Raw genomic sequence first — 18552 nt, forward strand, 5'->3', positions numbered from 1 at the left:
CACATGTAGAAACATGCACACACACACACACACACACACACACACACTTACAATACCTTAGTGTTCCATTCTCTTACACGGTTCTAGCCTCCCTTCCTGCAGTAGTTCTGTCAGCCTTAGATCCCATGTGGGTTAGCCTGTCTTCCTGCAGTAGTTCTGTCAGCCTTAGATCCCATGTGGATTAGCCTCCCTTCCTGTAGTAGTTCTGTCAGCCTTAGATCCCATGTGGATTAGCCTCCCTTCCTGCAGTAGTTCTGTCAGCCTTAGATCCCATGTGGATTAGCCTCCCTTCCTGCAGTAGTTCTGTCAGCCTTAGATCCCATGTGGGTTAGCCTGTCTTCCTGTAGTAGTTATGTCAGCCTTAGATCCCATGTGGGTTAGCCTGTCTTCCTGCAGTAGTTCTGTCAGCCTTAGATCCCATGTGGATTAGCCTCCCTTCCTGCAGTAGTTCTGTCAGCCTTAGATCCCATGTGGGTTAGCCTGTCTTCCTGCAGTAGTTCTGTCAGCCTTAGATCCCATGTGGGTTAGCCTGTCTTCCTGTAGTAGTTCTGTCAGCCTTAGATCCCATGTGGGTTAGCCTGTCTTCCTGCAGTAGTTCTGTCAGCCTTAGATCCCATGTGGATTAGCCTGTCTTCCTGCTCACACACAAGCTTGCGCAGGCACCACACACACACACACATCCACACACACGCAGACAAGGCACACACACAAACAGACATACACACACACACATTTCCGCCGTATCTTTTCCGTTAAAGTTACCTTCACGTTAAGACAGTTGCACCAAACATTTTAAGGTTCATTTCCCCCTTAAATTATGTTACAAAAAATGCCCATGAGTTCCCTTAACTGCTTAATTCAGAATGGACATCAATGTGAACAGCATCTTAGTGGAGGTGAATGTTGCTCTCCTAATTCCTTTGCCCTCGTTGCTAAAGCAAAACTTAAACCACCTAGCTAGTTAGCTAGCTAAGTAAATTATGGAAAGTGGTAGTTTTAGGTTGACGATAGGGACAGTGACAAGTCGTTTGTTGTTTTGGGTCTGTACTCCAGCACTTTGGATTTGAAATGATACAATGAATATGAGGTGAAACAGCAGACTATTAGCTTTCATTTGAGGCTATTTTCAACCATGTCGGGTGAACCGTTTATAAATATTTTTGTACACAGTCCCCCAAATTCAGTTATATATGTATTCAAGTAGTAAACAGTTAAATATTGGGTGTCATATTAATAGCAAGCAATGACTACATGATGAGTGAGAACGTTACAGAGGCATAAATATCAAACCCCCCAAAAATGCTAACCTCCCCTGTTATTGTAATGGTGAGAGTTTAGCATGTTTTAGGGGAATGATATAAAATGCTAACCTCCCCTGTTATTGTAATGGTGAGAGTTTAGCATGTTTTAGGGGTATGATATAAAATGCTAACCTCCCCTGTTATTGTAATGGTGAGAGGTTAGCATGTTTTAGGGGAATGATATAAAATGCTAACCTCATTTACATTTACATTTAAGTCATTTAGTCATTTACCCCTGTTATTGTAATGGTGTAATGGTGAGAGGTTAGCATGTTTTAGGGGAAATTATATAAAATGCTAACCTCCCCTGTTATTGTAATGGTGGGAGGTTAGCATGTTTTAGGGGAATGATATAAAATGCTAACCTCCCCTGTTATTGTAATGGTGAGAGGTTAGCATGTCTTGGGGTTATGATATAAAATGCTAACCTCCCCTGTTATTGTAATGGTGAGAGGTTAGCATGTTTTAGGGGAATGATATAAAATGCCAACCTCCCCTGTTATTGTAATGGTGAGAGGTTAGCATGTTTTAGGGGAATGATATAAAATGCTAACCTCCCCTGTTATTGTAATGGTGAGAGTTTAGCATGTTTTAGGGGTATGATATAAAATGCTAACCTCCCCTGTTATTGTAATGGTGAGAGTTTAGCATGTTTTAGGGGAATGATATAAAATGCTAACCTCCCCTGTTATTGTAATGGTGAGAGTTGAGCATGTTTTAGGGGTATGATATAAAATGCTAACCTCCCCTGTTATTGTAATGTTGAGAGGTTAGCATGTTTTAGGGGAATGATATAAAATGCTAACCTCCCCTGTTATTGTAATGGTGAGAGGTTAGCATGTTTTAGGGGAATGATATAAAATGCTAACCTCCCCTGTTATTGTAATGGTGAGAGTTTAGCATGTTTTAGGGTACCTTCAGAAAGTATCCACACCCCTTGACTTTTTCCACATTTTGTTGTTTTGCAACCTGCATTTAAAATGAATTACATTTATATATGTAGTCGATGACCTACACAAACAACAAATAATGTCAAAGGAGAAAAGCTAAATTATTAAGCTAAGGACCCTGGGACTAAACACCTTCTTCTGCAACTGGATACTGGACTTCCTGACGGGCCAAGTACATCACTGGGACCAAGCTTCCTGCCATCCAGGATCTATATACCAGGCGCTGTCAGAGGAAGGGCCTAAAAATTGCCAAAGAGTCCAGACACCCTAGTCACAGACTGTTCTCTCTGCTACCGCACGGCAAGCGGTACCGGAGCACCAAGTATAGGTCCAAAAGGCTTCTAACCAGCTTCTACCCCCAAGCCATAAGGCTCCTGAACAGCAAATCAAATGGCTACCCGGACTATTTGCATTGACCCCCCCAAACTTTTTACGCTGCTGCTACTCTCTGTTTATTATCTATGCATAGTCACTTTACCTCTACCTACATGTCCATATTACCTCAATTACCTCGACTAACCTGTGTCCCCGCACCGGTACCCCCTGTATATAGCCTTGCTACTGTTATTTTTCTAGTTATTTTTCTATTTTCTTCTTTTTACATCAGTTGATTTTAGTCACACTTAACACTTATTTTTCTTAAAACTGTATTGTTGGTTAAAGGCTTGTAAGTAAGCATTTCACTGTACACCTGTTGTATTCGGCGTATTTGAAAAATAAAATTAGATTTGACCACTTAGTTAATCCACAATAGTAACCTAATTCACAGAGTGAAAAGATGGAAGCCTGTACAGAATACAAATATTCCAAAACATGCATCCTGTTTGCAAAAAGAAACTAATTCTGCAAAAAATATGGCAAAGCAATTAACCTTTCGTCCTGAATACAAAGTGTTATGCTTGGGGCAAATCCAATACCAAACATCACTGAGTACCACTCTACATATTATCGAGCATAGTGGTGGCTGCATCATGTTATTACATTTACATTTACATTTAAGTCATTTAGCAGACGCTCTTATCCAGAGCGACTTATTTATTGGTATGCCTGTAATCGTTCTGGCCTGGGGAGTTTTTCAGGATAAAAAATAAATGGAATGGTGCTAAGCACAGGAACAATCCTAGAGGAAAACCTGGTTCAGTCTGCTTTCCACCAGACACTGAGAGTTGAATTCGCCTTTCAGTAGGACAATAACCTAAAACACAAAGCCAAATCTACACTGGAGTTGCTTATCAAGAAGACAGGGAATGTTCCTGAGTGGCCTAGTTACAGTGTTGAATTAAATATGCTTAAAAATGTATGGCAACACCCCAAAATGGTTTCCTAGCAATGATCAACAACCAATTTGACAGAGCTTAAAGAATTTAGAAAAAATAATGGGCAAATGTTGCACAATGCAGGTGTGGAAAGCTATTAGAGACTTACCCCCAAAGACTCACAGCTGTAATCGCTGCCAAAGGTGATTCTAACATGTATTGTCTCAGATGTTTGAATACTTATCTAATCAAGACATATTTATTTTTTCATATTATTTTACAAATGTTAGAATTTTTCTTCCACTTTGACATTCCAGAGTATTTTGTGTAGATCGTAGACTGTCACATATAGGCCAGGTGTCAAGAAGCAGGTGCAGAAGGTCCTTGTAATAATGAAGAACGCAGTTAAATGAAACATGAGAAGCATACAGAAAGTGAATGGGAAAAAAACAACACTGCCTGATGACTGAGGCTACTGAGGAGTAAATAAAGGGAAGGTAATCAATGTGATGATGAAGTCCAGGTGTGTGTAATGATGACGTCCAGGTGTGTGTAATGATGGTACCAGATGTGTGTAACGACGGGGACCAGGTGTGTGTAACGACGGGGACCAGGTTTTGCGTAACGATGGGGACCAGGTGTGCGTAACGATGGGGATCAGGTTAGCGTAACGATGGGGATCAGGTGTGTGTAACGATGGGGACCAGGTGTGTGTAATGATGGGGACCAGGTGTGTGTAACGATGGGGACCAGGTGTGTGTAATGATGGGGACCAGGTGTGTGTAATGATGGTGACCAGGTGTGTGTAATGATGGGGACCAGGTGTGTGTAATGATGGGGACCAGGTGTGTGTAATGATGGGGACCAGGTGTGTGTAATGATGGGGACCAGGTGTGTGTAATGATGGGGACCAGGTGTGTGTAATGATGGGGACCAGGTGTGTGTAATGATGGGGACCAGGTGTGTGTAATGATGGGGATCAGGTGTGTGTAATGATGGGGATCAGGTGTGTGTAATGATGATTGCCAGGGCCGGTGGTTAGTAGATAGGCGATGTTGAATGCCGGAGCGGGTGAGGGAGTGTGACAGTAACAGACTTTTTTTGGGGAAAAGGGGGGGAATTCTGACATTCTGTTGGCACTAAGTGAATTTATCTCAAAACAACAAAAATGGTGTCACTGTCCCAATACGTAAAATAGATGGCATCATGAAGTAGGAAATGTATGTGGATATCTTGAAGAAACATCTCAAGACATCAGTCAGGAAGTTAAAGCTTGGTCGCAAATGGGTCTTCCAAATGAACAATGACCCCAAGCATACTTCCAAAGTTGTGGCAAACTGATTTAAGGACAACAAAGTCAAGGTATTGGAGTGGCCATCACAAAGCCCTGACCTCAATCCCATAGAAAATTTGTGGGCAGAACTGAAAGTGTGTGCGAGCAAGGAGGCCTACAAACCTGACTCAGTTACACCAGCTCTGTCAGGAGGAATGGGCCAAAATTCACCCAACTTATTGTGGTAAGCTACTTGTGGAAAGCTACCCGAAACGTTTGACCCAAGTTAAACAATTTAAAGGCAATGCTACCAAATACTAATTGAGTGTGTGTAAACTTCTGACCCACTGGGAATGTGATGAAAGAAAGAAAGAAAAGCTGAAATAAATAATTCTCTCTACTATTATTCTGACATTTCACATTCTTAAAATAAAGTGGTGATCCTAACATACCTAAGACAGGGAATTTGTATCCATGTATATCTCCATGTATATTATATGTCAGGAATTGTAAAAACTCAGTTTAAATCTATTTGGTTAAGGTGTATGTAAACTTCCGACTTCAACTATTTATCAACTTCTACTGTCCTCTAAAGCCCTTTCAAATTATAGAAACATTATCTCTCCTTCCAGAGGAAGGAAACCACTCAGGGACTTTAAAACAGAGTTTAATGGCTGTGATGGGAGAAAACTGAGGATGGATCAACAACATGAGCAATACTAACCTAAATGATAGAGTGAAAATAGAAAGCCTGTAAAGAATAAAAATATTCCAATTCATGCTTCCTGTTTGCAACAAGGCACAAAAGTCAACAGTGACATGCCACCGGGGTCTGACAACTTGGACGTAAAATTGCTTTAGTAACTCTGCCTACATGTACATATTTCCTCAACTAACCCGTGCCCTTGCACATTGACTCTGTACCGGTACCCCCCTGTATATAGTCTCGCTATTGTTATTTTATTGCTGCTCTTTAACTACTTGTTCTTTTATTTCTTATTCTTATCCATATTTTTTAAAACCGCATTCTTGGTTCGGGGCTCGTAAATAAGCATTTTACTGTAAGGTCTACCTGTTGTATTCGGCGCATGTGACAAATAACATTTGATTTGATTTGAATTATAGGTATAGACATTCAACAAGCACAGCACTTACTGTACACAGATTACTGATGATTGGCTGAGAGAAATTGATGATAAACAGATTGTGGGGGCTGTTTTGTTATACTTCAATGCGGCTTTTGATATTATCAATCATAGTCTGCTGCTGGAAAAACGTGTTATGGCTTTACACCCCCTGCTATATTGTGGATAAAGAGTTACCTGTCTAACAGAACACAGAGGGTGTTCTTTAATGGAAGCCTCTCCAACATAATCCTGGTAGAATCAGGAATTCCCCAGGGCAGCTGTCTAGGCCCCTTACTTTTTCAATATTTACTAATGACATGCCACTGGCTTTGAGTAAAGCCAGAGTGTCTATGTATGTGGATGACTCAACACTATACAGGTCAGCTACTAGAGACTGAAATGACTGCAGCATTTAACAAAGAGCTGCAGTTAGTTTCAGAGTGGATGGCAAGGAATAAGTTAGTCCTAAATATTTCTAAAACTAGTAGTATTTGGGACAAATCATTCATAAAACCCTAAACCTCACCCAAATCTTGTAATGAATAATGTAGAAATTGAGCAAGTTGAGGTGCCTAAACTGCTTGGAGTAACCCTGGATTGTAAACTGTCATGGTCAAAACATATTGATTCAACAGTATCTAAGATGGTGAAAAGTCTGTCCATAATAAAGCGCTGCTCTATCTTCTTAACAACACTATCAACAAGGCAGGTCCTACAGGCCCTAGTTTTGTCGCACCTAGACTACTGTTCAGTCGTGTGGTCAGGTGCCACAAAAAAGGACTTAGGAAAATTGCAATTGGCTCACAACAGGGCAGCACGGCTGGCCCTTGGATGTACACAGAGAGCTAATATTAATACTATGCATGTCAATATCTCCTGGCTGAAAGTGGAGGAGAGATTGACTTCATCACTACTTTTATTTATGAGAGGTATTGACATGTTGAATGCACCGAGCTGTCTGTCTAAACTACTGGCACACAGCTCAGACACCCATGCATACCCCACAAGACATGCCACAAGAGGTCTCTTCACAGTCCCCAAGTCCAGAACAGACTATGGGAGGTGCACAGTACTACATAGAGCCATGACTACATGGAACTCTATTCCACATCAAGTAACTGATGCAGCAGTAGAAACAGATTTAAAAACAGATAAAAAACACCTTATGGAACAGCGGGGACTTTGAAGCCACACAAACATTGGCACAAACACATGCATACACACACACACACAACAAACACGTGGATTTAGTACTGTAGATATGTGGTAGTGGTGGAGTAGGGGCCTGAGGGAACACAGTGTGTTGTGAAATCTGTGAATGTATTGTAATGTTTTTAAAACTGTATAAACTGCCTTAATTTTACTGGACCCCAGGAAGAGTAGCTGCTGCTTTGGCATAATAAATGTATCCATAATAAATACATCAAATTCCACTGTCGTCTAACCCTTCCACTGCTCTCTGAGACTGAACACCCTTATTAAAAGAATCCTGAACCTAAAGAAACTAACCTCAACCCTCACAGGGTCTCTCATCTAGTCACTTCCTGTTAAAACAGGACACTGACTGACATGACTCAGCAACAGGATGTTGGCTTCCTCTTTGAGAAAGCAAAGCATTATGGTAGCTTGGAGGACAGACATCATACCACACATACTAACCTAAAACGATCCTCAAATCTCTGAAGCCCCTTAGAACTAACAGCTAACCCTAACACAAAACCAGACACTAAACCTAACTCTACATTCATTAGAACCCTCAGGCACCTGCTGTAGAACACTCAGACACTATTTAGAACATTCTGGTATGATTTAGAACATTCAGACTGTATTTAGAACATTCAGACTGTATTTAGAACATTCAGACACTATTTAGAACATTCAGACTGTATTTAGAACATTCAGACACTATTTACAACATTCAGACTGTATTTACAACATTCAGACACTATTTACAACATTCAGACACTATTTACAACATTCAGACACTATTTACAACATTCAGAGACTATTTACAACATTCAGAGACTATTTACAACATTCAGAGACTATTTACAACATTCAGACACTATTTACAACATTCAGACACTATTTAGAACATTCAGACACTATTTAGAACATTCAGACACTATTTAGAACATTCAGACTGTATTTAGAACATTCAGACTGTATTTAGAACATTCAGACACTATTTAGAATATTCAGACACTATTTAGAATATTCAGACACTATTTAGAACATTCAGACTGTATTTAGAACATTCAGACTGTATTTAGAACATTCAGACTGTATTTAGAACATTCAGACTGTATTTAGAACATTCAGACACTATTTAGAACATTCAGACTATTTAGAACATTCAGACTATATTTAGAACATTCAGACTGTATTTAGAACATTCAGACTGTATTTAGAACATTCAGACACTATTTACAACATTCAGACACTATTTACAACATTCAGACTGTATTTACAACATTCAGACTGTATTTACAACATTCAGACTGTATTTAGAACATTCAGACTGTATTTACAACATTCAGACACTATTTAGAACATTCAGACACTATTTAGAACATTCAGACTGTATTTAGAACATTCAGACTGTATTTACAACATTCAGACTGTATTTACAACATTCAGACTGTATTTACAACATTCAGACACTATTTAGAACATTCAGACACTATTTAGAACATTCAGACACTATTTAGAACATTCAGACTGTATTTAGAACATTCAGACACTATTTAGAACATTCAGACACTATTTAGAACATTCAGACACTATTTAGACACTATTTAGAACATTCAGACACTATTTAGAACATTCAGACTGTATTTACAACATTCAGACTGTATTTACAACATTCAGACTGTATTTACAACATTCAGACACTATTTAGAACATTCAGACACTATTTAGAACATTCAGACACTATTTAGAACATTCAGACTGTATTTAGAACATTCAGACACTATTTAGAACATTCAGACACTATTTAGAACATTCAGACACTATTTAGAACATTCAGACACTATTTAGAACATTCAGACTGTATTTACAACATTCAGACTGTATTTACAACATTCAGACTGTATTTACAACATTCAGACACTATTTAGAACATTCAGACACTATTTAGAACATTCAGACACTATTTAGAACATTCAGACTGTATTTAGAACTTTCAGACACTATTTAGAACATTCAGACTGTATTTAGAACATTCAGACTGTATTTAGAACATTCAGACTGTATTTAGAACATTCAGACACTATTTAGAACATTCAGACACTATTTAGAACATTCAGACTGTATTTAGAACATTCAGACACTATTTAGAACATTCAGACACTATTTAGAACATTCAGACACTATTTAGAACATTCAGACTGTATTTAGAACATTCAGACACTATTTACAACATTCAGACACTATTTAGAACATTCAGACACTATTTAGAACATTCAGACTGTATTTAGAACATTCAGACACTATTTACAACATTCAGACACTATTTACAACATTCAGACACTATTTAGAACATTCAGACTGTATTTAGAACATTCAGACTATATTTAGAACATTCAGACTATATTTAGAACATTCAGACTGTATTTAGAACATTCTGGTATGATTTAGAACATTCAGACTGTATTTAGAACATTCAGACTGTATTTACAATATTCAGACACTATTTAGAACATTGACACTATTTAGAACATTCAGACACTATTTAGAACATTCAGACACTATTTAGAACATTCAGACACTATTTAGAACATTCAGACACTATTTACAACATTCAGACACTATTTACAACATTCAGACTGTATTTACAACATTCAGACTGTATTTACAACATTCAGACTGTATTTAGAACATTCAGACTGTATTTACAACATTCAGACACTATTTAGAACATCCAGACACTATTTAGAACATTCAGACTGTATTTAGAACATTCAGACTGTATTTACAACATTCAGACTGTATTTACAACATTCAGACTGTATTTACAACATTCAGACACTATTTAGAACATTCAGACACTATTTAGAACATTCAGACACTATTTAGAACATTCAGACTGTATTTAGAACATTCAGACACTATTTAGAACATTCAGACACTATTTAGAACATTCAGACACTATTTAGAACATTCAGACTGTATTTACAACATTCAGACTGTATTTACAACATTCAGACTGTATTTACAACATTCAGACACTATTTAGAACATTCAGACACTATTTAGAACATTCAGACACTATTTAGAACATTCAGACTGTATTTAGAACATTCAGACACTATTTAGAACATTCAGACTGTATTTAGAACATTCAAACTGTATTTAGAACATTCAGACTGTATTTAGAACATTCAGACACTATTTAGAACATTCAGACACTATTTAGAACATTCAGACTGTATTTACAACATTCAGACTGTATTTACAACATTCAGACTGTATTTACAACATTCAGACACTATTTAGAACATTCAGACACTATTTAGAACATTCAGACACTATTTAGAACATTCAGACTGTATTTAGAACATTCAGACACTATTTAGAACATTCAGACTGTATTTAGAACATTCAGACTGTATTTAGAACATTCAGACTGTATTTAGAACATTCAGACACTATTTAGAACATTCAGACACTATTTAGAACATTCAGACTGTATTTAGAACATTCAGACACTATTTAGAACATTCAGACACTATTTACAACATTCAGACACTATTTAGAACATTCAGACACTATTTAGAACATTCAGACTGTATTTAGAACATTCAGACACTATTTACAACATTCAGACACTATTTACAACATTCAGACACTATTTAGAACATTCAGACTGTATTTTGAACATTCAGACTATATTTAGAACATTCAGACTATATTTAGAACATTCAGACTGTATTTAGAACATTCTGATATGATTTAGAACATTCAGACTGTATTTAGAACATTCAGACTGTATTTACAATATTCAGACACTATTTAGAACATTGACACTATTTAGAACATTCAGACACTATTTAGAACATTCAGACACTATTTAGAACATTCAGACACTATTTAGAACATTCAGACTGTATTTAGAACATTCAGACACTATTTACAACATTCAGACACTATTTAGAACATTCAGACACTATTTAGAACATTCAGACTGTATTTAGAACATTCAGACTATATTTAGAACATTCAGACTATATTTAGAACATTCAGACTGTATTTAGAACATTCTGGTATGATTTAGAACATTCAGACTGTATTTAGAACATTCAGACTGTATTTAGAACATTCTGGTATGATTTAGAACATTCAGACACTATTTAGAACATTCAGACTGTATTTAGAACATTCAGACTGTATTTAGAACATTCAGACACTATTTAGAACATTCAGACACTATTTAGAACATTCAGACACTATTTAGAAGATTCAGACACTATTTAGAAGATTCAGACACTATTTAGAAGATTCAGACACTATTTAGAAGATTCAGACACTATTTAGAACATTCAGACTGTATTTACAACATTCAGACTGTATTTAGAACATTCAGACACTATTTAGAACATTCAGACACTATTTAGAACATTCAGACACTATTTAGAACATTCAGACACTATTTAGAACATTCAGACACTATTTAGAAAATTCATACACTATTTAGAAGATTCATACACTATTTAGAAGATTCATACACTATTTAGAACATTCAGACACTATTTAGAACATTCAGACTGTATTTACAACATTCAGACACTATTTAGAACATTCAGACACTATTTAGAACATTCAGACACTATTTAGAACATTCAGACACTATTTAGAACATTCAGGGACTATTTAGAACATTCAGGGACTATTTAGAACATTCAGGGACTATTTAGAACATTCAGACACTATTTAGAACATTCAGGGACTATTTAGAACATTCAGGGACTATTTAGAACAGTATCCTGCGTTCCATTGACCTTTACTGCATCAATTGTAACGTTGTCACGGTAATGTCACACCAAAGAAAGTGGTGTGTGTGTGTGTGTGTGCGTGTATGTGTGTGTGTGTGTGTGTCAGGCAGAGCTGTAATCCTACCTCTCTGTTCAGCCATGGTCTGTATCACTTAGCAGTGGTATAATAGTCTTTCTATTCTCTCTCCCTCGCCCCCCTCTTGCTCTCTATAACCTTCCCCCTCCCTCTCTCCCCCCTCTTGCTCTCTATAACCTTCCCCCTCCCTCTCTCTCTCTCCCCTCTTCTCTCTGACACAAACGGCTCTCTTTGCTCTCTATCTTCCTTCCTTTCCTCTCTCTCTTCTCCTCCCTTTCTCTCCCCTCCTTCCCTACCTCGCTCTCTTTCACACACACTGCTCTCTCCTCCACCCTTACGCTGCACCTCTATCTATCAACAGGCTCTTTATTAGAACAAGCTGCCAGCCTCCTCTCTCTCTACCCTCCTCCCCCTCTCTTTTCTCTCCTCCCTCTTCCTCTCTCTACCCTCCTCCTCTCTTTTCTCTCCTCCCACTCCAACCTCTCAACTCCTCCCTCTCTCTTCTCTCCTCCCTCTCTCTCTCTCTCTCCTCTCTTTTCTCTCCTCCCACGCTACCCTCACCTCAACACTCCCCCCTCTCGCTTTTCTCCTCACATCTCGCTTCTCTTCTCTCCTCCCACTCCAATCTCACCTCAACAATCCCCCCTTTCTCTACCCTCCTCCCCCTCTCTTCCCTCATCCCCTCTCTCTTTTCTCCTCACGTCTCGCTTCTCTTCTCTCCTCCCACTCCAATCTCACCTCAACAATCCCCCCTTTCTCTTCCCTCCACCTCCTCCTCTCTCCTCCCACTCCAACACTCACTTCTCTCCTCCCCTCTCTCATCCCCCTCTCTCTTCTCTACCCTCCTCCCCTCCTCTCTCTTCTCTCTCCCCCTTTCTCTACCCTCCTCCCCCTCTCTCTACCCTCCTCCCCCTCCCCTCCTCCCCCTCTCTTCCCTCATCCCCTCTCTCTTTTCTCCTCACGTCTCGCTTCTCTTCTCTCCTCCCACTCCAATCTCACCTCAACAATCCCCCCTTTCTCTTCCCTCCACCTCCTCCTCTCTCCTCCCACTCCAACACTCACTTCTCTCCTCCCCTCTCTCATCCCCCTCTCTCTTCTCTACCCTCCTCCCCTCCTCTCTCTTCTCTCTCCCCCTTTCTCTACCCTCCTCCCCCTCTCTCTACCCTCCTCCCCCTCTCTCCTCCCACTCCAACCCCACCTCAACACTCCCCCTCTCTATGCCCTCCTCCCCCTCCCACCTCACATCAACACTCCCCCTCTCTCTTCCCTCCTCCTCCTCTCTTCTCTCCTCCCCCTCTCTCTTCTCTCCTCCCCCATCTCCCCCCCCTCCAACCACCCCTCAACACACCCTCCTCTCTGTTTCTCTCTCTGGGTTCAAGGAGAGCTGGGTACATCTAAATGTGTGTGTGTGTGTACATATATAATCATATTTTGACCCTTTCTCTTTCGTGTTTCTTCAATGTTTCCTAATTTTTCATTTTGATAGTCTGAAAGTGATTAATCAGCTCTTTTAGTTCCTCAAACACACAGACTGGTTGACTAATAACAAAAGGGGAAGGGTTCGGGAGACAGACAGAGAGAGAGATGGTGAGAGAGAGGCAGACAGATTGAGACAGAGAGGGTGGGTGGGGGAGATGAGAGACAGAGATACAGAGAGGAGAGAACATTGTTAGTGTGGTGCCTATCGAGTTCGCCTCACAAACAAAATGTCCACGGTTAGAAACCGGGCTGAAACAGAAAGCTCCGCTTTTCATGAGTGCCTTATTATAGGAATTCAAATAGATTTTTACTGATATTCGTTGCATGTGTTTACTCCTTGTAGATGCTTCAAGCAGCAGTTTCTGTAGTGTAGTGGTTATCACCTTGGTGTAGTGTAAAACCGTAGCACAATTTTGATGACCTTTTCTGCCATTTTGAGACATGGTTGAATCACACCCAGGGACACATTAATATTTATAACACATTGTTACACTATAGTTAAAACAGGGATCACATGACAGCACAGTTACCCTGTTAATTAAAATAAACACTTTATTCCCTCAGGATTTGGTACACTGTACTTAAAACAATAATTACATGAAAAGTTTAATAAAGTTTAATCCGTTTATGGATTTTTTTCAATTGTCTTCAATTCTTTATTATAATAAGGTTTATTCCCTTATCATTTTACAAGAGAGGAGAGGACCCACTGTGATTAACTCGTTTTACAGGAGAGGAGAGGACTCACTGTGATTAACTCGTTTTACAGGAGAGGAGAGGACCCACTGTGATTAACTAGTTTTACAGGAGAGGAGTGGAGGGGACCCACTGTGATTAACCAGTTTTACAGGAGAGGAGTGGAGGGGATCCACTGTGATTAACTAGTTTTACAGGAGAGGATGGGACTCACTGTGATTAACTAGTTTTACAGGAGAGGAGAGGACCCACTGTGATTAACTAGTTTTACAGGAGAGGAGAGGACCTACTGTGATTAACTAGTTTTACAGGAGAGGAGGGGACCCACTGTGATTAACTAGTTTTACAGGAGAGGATGGGACCCACTGTGATTAACTTGTTTTACAGGAGAGGAGAGGACCCACTGTGATTAACTAGTTTAACTCGTTTTACAGGAGAGGAGGGGACCCACTGTGATTAACTAGTTTTACAGGAGAGGCTGGGACCCACTGTGATTAACTAGTTTTACAGGAGAGGAGAGGACCCACTGTGATTAACTAGTTTTACAGGAGAGGAGAGGACCCACTGTGATTAACTAGTTTTACAGGAGAGGAGGGGACCCACTGTGATTAACTAGTTTTACAGGAGAGGAGTGGAGGGGACCCACTGTGATTAACTAGTTTTACAGGAGAGGAGAGGACCCACTGTGATTAACTAGTTTTACAGGAGAGGACCCACTGTGATTAACTAGTTTTACAGGAGAGGAGGGGACCCACTGTGATTAACTAGTTTTACAGGAGAGGAGGGGACCCACTGTGATTAACTAGTTTTACAGGAGAGGAGAGGACCCACTGTGATTAACTAGTTTTACAGGAGAGGAGTGGAGGGGACCCACTGTGATTAACTAGTTTTACAGGAGAGGAGAGGAGGGGACCCACTGTGATTAACTAGTTTTACAGGAGAGGAGTGGAGGGGATCCACTGTGATTAACTAGTTTTACAGGAGAGGAGAGGAGGGGACCCACTGTGATGAACTAGTTTTACAGGAGAGGATGGGACCCACTGTGATGAACTAGTTTTACAGGAGAGGAGAGGACCCACTGTGATGAACTAGTTTTACAGGAGAGGAGAGGACCCACTGTGATTAATTAATTTTACAGGAGAGGAGAGGACCCACTGTGATTAACTCGTTTTACAGGAGAGGAGTGGAGGGGACCCACTGTGATTTACTAGTTTTACAGGAGAGGAGTGGAGGGGATCCACTGTGATTAACTAGTTTTACAGGAGAGGATGGGACTCACTGTGATTAACTAGTTTTACAGGAGAGGATGGGACTCACTGTGATTAACTAGTTTTACAGGAGAGGAGGGGACCCACTGTGATTAACTAGTTTTACAGGAGAGGAGAGGACCCACTGTGATTAACTAGTTTTACAGGAGAGGAGGGGACCCACTGTGATTAACTAGTTTTACAGGAGAGGAGAGGACCCACTGTGATTAACTAGTTTTACAGGAGAGGAGAGGACCCACTGTGATTAACTAGTTTTACAGGAGTGGTGTAACGTCTGCTTCCAACTCACACTCTCAAACACCGAGATCCCCTGAAAGCAGCTCCCTTTCCAGATCCCAATCACCTGAATTCTAATCACCTGTTCACACACCTGTATATCATTATCACACACTATTTAGTTCAGTTCTTTGCACCCCATTACTGTGAGGTATTGTGTGTTTTGTGACACACGGCTTTCAGAGCGCTGGTTCTCCCGTGATGTACTCCTCCCGTGTAGGATAGTTTTTGCCTATTCCCTGTCTGTACTTTAGCCTATTGGATTTCCTGTTATCTACCCATTGCCTGATCTCCTGGACTACCTTACTAGCCTTTTCCCTGCCTGTACTGTTGCCCTTTTTGGACCCTCTGTGTATGACCTTCTGCCTGCCTCTGACCCAGCTACCTGCCTCCTCCTATGGTCCTTTGCAATAAACACCTGCTGCGCCGTGCGCTTGACACCAGCTCTCGGTCTCCCCTCGTCTTCATTACAAGAGGAAGGCTGCCCACTCTGATGAACTAGTTGTACAGGAAAGGAGGGGACCCACTGTGATTAACTGAGTGCCTCTTCAGAACAAGAGAGATGGAGAGGAGGGGAACCACTGTGATTAACTGAGTGCCTCTTCAGAACAAGGCATCAATATCCTGAGAGATGGAGAGGAGGGGAACCACTGTGATTAACTGAGTGCCTCTTCAGAACAAGAGAGATGGAGAGGAGGGGAACCACTGTGATTAACTGAGTGCCTCTTCAGAACAAGGCATCAATATCCTGAGAGATGGAGAGGAGGGGAACCATTGTGATTAACTGAGTGCCTCTTCAGAACAAGAGAGATGGAGAGGAGGGGAACCACTGTGATTAACTGAGTGCCTCTAAAGAACAAGGCATCTATATCCTGAGAGATGGAGAGGAGGGGAACCACTGTGATTAACTGAGTGCCTCTTCAGAACAAGAGAGATGGAGAGGAGGGGACCCACTGTGATTAACTGAGTGCCTCTAAAGAACAAGGCATCTATATCCTGAGAGATGGAGAGGAGGGGACCCACTGTGATTAACTGAGTGCCTCTAAAGAACATGAGAGATGGAGAGGAGGGGAACCACTGTGATTAACTGAGTGCCTCTAAAGAACAAGGCATCTATATCCTGAGAGATGGAGAGGAGGGGACCCACTGTGATTAACTGAGTGCCTCTAAAGAACATGAGAGATGGAGAGGAGGGGAACCACTGTGATTAACTGAGTGCCTCTAAAGAACAAGGCATCTATATCATGAGAGATGGAGAAGGGGGGGACCCACTGTGATTAACTGAGTGCCTCTAAAGAACAAGGCATCTATATCATGAGAGATGGAGAAGGGGGGGACCCACTGTGATTAACTGAGTGCCTCTAAAGAACAAGGCATCTATATCATGAGAGATGGAGAAGGGGGGGGACCAACTGTGAATAACTGAGTGCCTCATCAGAACAAGGCATCTATATCCTGAGAGATGGAGAGGAGGGGAACCACTGTGATTAACTGAGTGCCTCTAAAGAACAAGAGAGATGGAGAGTCAAACACATCTCAATAGGTGCTCCAGTTACTGTGTCATGACATCATGACATTAAAGATCCAGGCAGCCTCTCGTTTTAACAACAAATTATCAAGGTCACCCCCTCTCCCAGGGAGGGTGACATGTTCGATGCCGATATAACGCAGAGACGAAATCGAGTGGTTTGCTTCCAAAAAGTGGACCCCAACTGGGTAAGTCGAGTTTTTGCACCTAATGGTTCTACGATGCTCTGAGATACGTACTTTTAATTTGTGCTTTGTTTTACCCACATCATTTTTACCACAAGGACAAGTTATAAGATAAATAACTGCCTTAGTGGAGCACGTAATAACACCTTTGATTGGGATCTGTTTCCCTGTTTGGGGGTGTTTGAAGGATCTGCATTTATAAGTGCCATTGCATTGAGTACAGCCATTACACTTGTAGTTTCCATCCAGTAGGGGTGTAAATAGACGTTGTTCAGGAATATCTTGGTGTGGTAAATCAGAGTGTACTAATTCGTCTCTCAGATTTCTGCCCCGCGAGAATAAGACCAAGGGAAGGTCAGAAAACACATTACCGAGACTATCATCGGATTTTAGAATGTGCCAATGTTTGTGAACAATTCCCTTAATTTGTTCAGAGCGCTTTGAATAGCGGGTAGTTAGAACGCAAGAAAGCGTCTTTTTGCGAGACTGTCCTCTTTTTGTTTAGAATTTTCTCAATGGCAATATTAATCTGATCATTTTTGTACCCCCTCTCCTTGAATTTACTTTGCGTCCTAGCCATATTTCTGTCGAAATCTGAATGTTTTTTGCAAATTCTTTTGATTTGACAGAATTGCCTGTAGGGCAAACTATTTTACAAGGGAAGCGGGTGACAACTGTCAGCCCTCAACAAACTTACGCTCAGTAGGTTTCCTGTAAATATCAGTGTATAGAACATTATCTTCACACAAGATCAGAAGATCAAGGAAACTGATTTGACGTGTATCAGATTGCATAGTAAATCTCAGGTGATCAGAACAGGAGTTAAGAAAAGCATGGAACGCCTGGAGCCGTTCTGCATCACTCCTCCATAGAACAAACATATCATCAACGTACCGTTTCCACATAATGATGTTTGGCAAGATTTATTTTGTTGAGAGGATTGAAAATAGACTGTTTCTCCATGTAACACAAATACAAATTAGCATAGTTAGGAGCCATAGGGGATCCCATAGCAATACCCTTCGTCTGAATAAAGAAATCATTTAGAAACATGAAATAGTTGTGTGAGTACTATTTCAGCCAATGTTATAATGCATGCACCGGAAGATAGTTCATTAGGGTCACGTTGGAGAAGAAAATG

At 40.4% G+C, this 18552-nt stretch overlaps 1 long non-coding RNA gene across 1 annotated transcript in view; it reads right to left on the reverse strand.

Annotated features, from left to right (window-relative positions):
* LOC139569778 (uncharacterized) overlaps positions 1-12338 on the reverse strand; it is a 24613-nt gene extending 12275 nt beyond the window's left edge. The window contains exon 1 of the long non-coding RNA XR_011673966.1: positions 12028-12338. This is a non-coding gene — a long non-coding RNA (uncharacterized lncRNA). The remainder of the gene's footprint in view (positions 1-12027) is intronic.
* Positions 12339-18552: the final 6214 nt, after the last annotated feature.

The sequence above is a fragment of the Salvelinus alpinus genome, chromosome 3, assembly GCF_045679555.1.
Source record: "Salvelinus alpinus chromosome 3, SLU_Salpinus.1, whole genome shotgun sequence".
In the NCBI taxonomy this organism is placed as follows: Eukaryota; Metazoa; Chordata; class Actinopteri; order Salmoniformes; family Salmonidae; genus Salvelinus; species Salvelinus alpinus.